Raw genomic sequence first — 6,000 nt, forward strand, 5'->3', positions numbered from 1 at the left:
GTGTCAAAAACGAATATTAAAAGGCTAAAAATGAATCCATGGGTCCACGGGGGTGGTTCATGACTTGGAAGGGTAGAATAAATCTTAAAAATATTATATTTAAAATTGGAATCAAAATAATGAGTTTTGGATTTATTTGGGATTTAATCGCCGCACGAAACGCTTATTAATGAGTTGATTGAAACGCCTAGTTTTATGCTTTATAATATTATGAAAAATTATATTTAAACTTAAATAATTATTATAAGTCTAAGTTTTCAATTTGGGAATTTATATTAAGGTTTTGTTTAATTCGGGATTAAAACGCATTAATATGTTATATTTAAAGAATAAATTAAAAGTCATCGATTTATGTCAAATAAAAATACGAGAATATTTATGTAAGCTTAAATAATTATTTGGGACATGTTAGAGTCAATGGAATTAATAAAAAGTCAAAAACGTAAACTTTTATGTCTACAGGTAGAACAGTCTTTTTACACCTAAAAATTAGTAAACGTCATGGCAGTGCCCGTAATGCTGTTTTATATGCTAATATGATTATTTTCAATGATTATGGATGTTTATATGATAATATTTCAATTGTATATGTTATGGATTTTTAAGACGTTAATATGTTTAATGTTTTATGATATAATATGCTAAAATGTTTATTTTAAATGTTTATGTTTATTTTAAACATTTATGATGTAAAATTGTTTATTTTAAAATATTCATGGATGTTTATGATTTTTAATATGTTAAGTTATGATTTTTAAATGTCTATGATTTTTATGATTTTAATATGGGCATTTAAAAGACATGTTGAATGCTTAGTTTCAAAATAAAAAATGATATTATATGCATGTTTTTATTAAGTGATGATAATATGTTGAAGGATGTAAAGGGATTGTGACTACTACATGTTGGAAATATTGTGAGGGTTATGGTCCCAGTGGGAGCCCGACGATCGTGTTTCCTTGATACGAATATGAATACGAATACGAATATGTTAATACGTAGGCCAAGGCCCAGTTGACCGGTGAGAGTGTTGCTGGTGTCTCCGCCGCCCAGTACTGTGGTTTTCTTTAGATGGATCCATCGCCCAATACGTTTAAGAATACGAGTCACAATCACATCTGAATTCAACAAACATGAACATGAATATGATGACATGAATATGTTGATATGAATATGGATACAAATATGAATATGTTATGCTCATATGAAAATGTTTATGCATAAGATTATGAAAATGTTTTTATTTAAGGTTTTATGCATAATGAAAATATTTACGAAAATGTTTATGTTTTGAAGTTTATGCATCTTCATGAAAATGTTATTTTAAGTACAAGTATTTTTCACTGTTGTTTGTTATCTGTATATGTAGTATTTGTTATCAAGGATATGACGTGTTGAGTCTTTAGACTCACTAGGTGTGATTGATGCAGGTGATTATGATGATTATATTTTTGGAGGTCTTGATGGTTGATCTGACTGGACTGAAGGTGCACATAACCCGAGGACCGACGCTAGTTTTCCGCACTAGTTATGATTTATGATTTTAAGTTATGTTAAGAATATTTTTATGAATTTTATTTATTTATGAGTGATTTTTGAGAGGTTATAGTATGGGCTATACTTTTCAAATGTTATTTTTATATTTAGTAAAATGTTAGTTAGTTGTTTTATTTTAAAATGATGTCAAAAATATTTTAAGTAATTTTGTACGTGGTTCGGCCGATGCTATGTAAGGTTTTAAAAAAAAAATTCTAGTACTTTTTAAGCAAAACGAATAAGCAGACGCTTCAAGTTGGGCTGGTGAAATCAGTTGACTCGTCAGTGGAACTGATTTCACTCTTTCAGTTGAACTAGTCAGCTGGGTTCTTCATCAGTTGGCCGGGCTTTTGAAGGTCTTCTGCTAAACTGTCTATCAGATGGACAATCAGTTGAACTACTCTTGATGTATCAGTTGAACTGATTTAGTTTGGGTAATCAATTGACGTTTTCAGTTTGCGTCTCGATAGCTTCAGTTTTGACTTGATACCTGATCAGTTCGAATCCTGATCAGTTCCCGTATATGCGCACTTAGGTAACTCATTATAAACAAATAAACAAGTTTTGTTATCATCAAAATCAAGATTGCGAAGATGAAATGTTCCAACAATCTATAAAATAAATATTAAATGACGAAAATTTATGATATAAATATACGATAATAATAATTTTTTTGAAACATACAATATGTTGGATCAATTTAGTTTGGTGATTTAACAAATTGAGTCATACTGAACTGATATTGAGATAAACTACTAAAGAATTAAACTGAACATGAGCTAAACTGAAAGTTTTGTTAGACAAAATTCGTTTGAAGTTTAACCAATATATAGGTCTACCGAAGAAATAGCTGAAGACCAACTGGACTAAAAGATAGTTGAGTAAATGAAAAAAAAATATTTTCTGAAAAATCAGTTAGGCTACTTGGAGTTAAGCTGAATTATTGGATAAAGTATTTCGTACCAACAATATCTGAATTGTCAGAAATCCGTGAACACTAGCTACAGTGTACGAATTGTCAGAAAGGACGGTAATGTGAAAAAGGCGTTATTAATGTCTTATCATATTTAGAACGGATATAATATTTGATTTTACTGATAGTTGGACCCAATTCTGTAGATTGAAGAACTTTTAAATCAGTTAGGCTATCTGGAATCATCAGATAAGTTCAAATATTCAAGTTTTCAATAGTTCAGCTGCTTTCAGGACTTCTTGGCACACACTTAAATATTATATTAGATCATTGAGGATCAATTTGTGTTTAATATTTTTCATTTTGAAATACTTGTAAACTAGTAATTAGTGTATTGTTCAGTGTTATTTAAGTTAGGAAGCTAAACTACGAGTTTCAGTTAGGCAATGATAAAGCCTTACTCAATCGGGTCCTTACATTGTAATTTCCAAAGTCTTCTAGTCAACATGCTTCCTACAAGGAAGAAAGGGTAACATAGGAGTTATTCAGATCTCCGAACATCAACAAACATATTTGTATTATTTTCATTTCAGTCAGTCTACTACTGATAACTCATCATTATAATTTAGCCATTTTTGAGTGTTCAAACTATCAGTATAACTTACTTCCGCAGAGAACTTATCTGAATAACCAACTGACATTGACTTGGTGAGAGTTACAAAATTCAAAATTGTTAACCCAGCCAAATTTTGGACACACTAGTGTTATTGTTAGTCAAACCCCTTATAACCAATCATCCGATCTTAACAAGTGGTATCGTAGAAAAGCTAATTCTCATTTCTGAACGATATCTATATAATGGTCTCCTTCAATAAGATCTTCATGTTTTCCAAAGATTATTTTGATGATCAGAAAATTAGAATGCAAGACTTAGCTGCATACGACGATGATATGTGGTATATCATTATTGATGGACCAATTACTATAATAAAAGCTAATACATCTGTTGTAGTTACCGATCCCACAACTAAATGGACAAGTGAGGATAACAAGAAATCAAACTTGAAATATGTGGCTAAAGACATATTGTACAATACTTTGGAGAAAAAAAACACACATTCAGCAAGATCAAGATATAAAAATCTGGCAAAGAAATATGGGAGAAACTTATTCAACTCTGTGAAGGCAATGATCAAACTAAAGAGAAAAATTATCTATCGCAACACAGAAGATGATAGCATCAAGATGAAGCCTGGAGAGTCTATGTCAGACTTTGATGAAAGAGTCAGTAGCATTGTAATTAAGGTAACTGCTATTAGAAAAGTATATAGCAACAGGGAAGTTGTATTGAAAGTGATAAGAGAACTTCAAAAGGAATATGACAACAACTAAGAGACTATGGGATCAATGCTCAAGAGTCGCCAATTTTCTGTGACAACACTAATGAAATTGATAGCACATACAATCTAGTTTTGCATTCTCAGACTAAGCATATTAGCATTCGTCATCATTTCATATTTGAGCAACAAGTTGCAGACATCTTCACAAAACCACTTGCAGAGAATAAGTTTTCCTACTTTAGCAATGTTTTATTGACTTATTTAAAATGTGTTATTATTTCACTCAGGAAAATTAAGTCTCAAAGCCTTACTGATAAGACAATAGTCAGCACTTTTTGATTCTTTTTAACTGTCAATTTAGTTCTATAGCCAAACTGACAGATACACTCTTAGTCTAACTAATCTTATCATTCAATAATTAACTTAATGATTTATTTTATTCCTCATTAAATCTTTTCAGATTTACCTAACTACTTGATTTTATTTATTTCATAAAATTCATTGGTTGATTTGTACATTTAAAAAAATCGTTCGTAGGCAAACTGCTCAGAGACCCAGCCACTCTCCATTAGTTCAAGGATCTCAATACCTTCAATATTATATCTCTCAGGACAAAGGTACAATCCTAGAACATCTCTAAAGTTGGGATGTTGGTTGTTAAGAAAGAGATTAGGAAAAGAACTAGCTGAGACCAAAAAGGCATCAAAGAAGAAAGTCAGTCAGAATGAGACTCCAAAGACAAAAAGAAAATTGGTCCACCTTTACTCCTTATCCAAAGAAGCCAAGGACTCTGAAAACTAGACATCAAACTACTCCACTCAAGAGCCTTGCTCCCTCCCAAAAACCACGTGTTGAGAAAACTAATGACGAGACAACTGCCAAGCTAGCAGAGAAGTTGAAGCTAATAGTCATGGTTGCCTTTGCAAGGGTTATTCTCATGTCATCTGCTCTCCCACCTCCTACTCCATGCAAAGAAGTTGTGATTAAGGAACCAGCTGAGTATACCAAGTCAGGAACCGGATTCCATCTTTACCACGAAACCAATTTCTGGGAAAGGAAAGGAAAACGTGATTGATGCTCCAAAAAATGAGTCTATATCTGCAGTTCAAACTAAAATTAACTTACGAATTCATGCAGCAAATTTGTATGCTGAAGCCAAGATTGAGTTCTGTGATGAATGGGTTGAGTTCAGAACAGTCACCTTCACCAAGAAACTGAAGAAGAAGACTAATCTAAATAAGTTTATTTTTCTCGAAAAGACACTTCTGAAATAAGTCAAGACTGTAGTGATTGCAGAAGCACTCAACGCAATGACTACATGGTGGATCTCTTGCAAATTAAGAAGCTCACTGCAATCTATGCGGAACTCAGAGCCAACTATGATTCAATCAGTTTAAATGCATTCGATGAATTGTTGTACTTAATCAACTGGACAAAGATCTATCACTTTGCATATGAAATTTGTGTCCATCAGTTATTCATATTAATTGACACCAATCCTAAAGGAGAGTTTGATATGGTCCTTATCCACCCAACTGAAGACACACATGAGGATGAATCATCATCCAGTAGCATAATCAAAGTCTAGCCTCTTTTCCTCTAATTAAGATATCATTGATGAAGTCATGAACTCTATTGCACAACAACATATTAATGATATGCACGAAGAAGGAGCTGAAGAATAGGCCTAGTTCCATGAAGTTTTCAACATTTCTGGATCAACTTGTGAAACTCTTGCATAATTACAGGAACAATTTAGAGATGTAGCCTTTTTTGAACCAGTAAGTGGAGATGAATTGTTGAAGAGTCAGCTGCAAACAATATTGGTTGAGATTGTTCAAGAGTTAGTGAATCAGATAGGGATTGAACTTGCAGTCACTCAATCTTATTTCCAAACTGAACAAGTTTTTCAAGCTCAACCAATTGTGATGATTGAACAAGGATCATCCTTCAGTTCAAATCAAAATCAATCCATGGTTGTATCTCAACCTATAGCAATTAAGGACATTACAAGTGTTGCTCTGTATCCAGAACTAAACATCACTGAAGACCACATTTTGGATAATATCACTGTTATTTTTCCTTCCATCACTTTTAGTCTCCCCACTCTGTGAAGAAGTCTGGTCAATACTAAAAATTCTCTTGATATCTTTCTAGACAAACTTCTAAGAAAAATGGCACACTTGTCCAATGAGGTTATTAGTGTGTACA

Source organism: Primulina eburnea, chromosome 1 (assembly GCF_022965805.1).
Source record: "Primulina eburnea isolate SZY01 chromosome 1, ASM2296580v1, whole genome shotgun sequence".
Classification (NCBI taxonomy): Eukaryota; Viridiplantae; Streptophyta; class Magnoliopsida; order Lamiales; family Gesneriaceae; genus Primulina; species Primulina eburnea.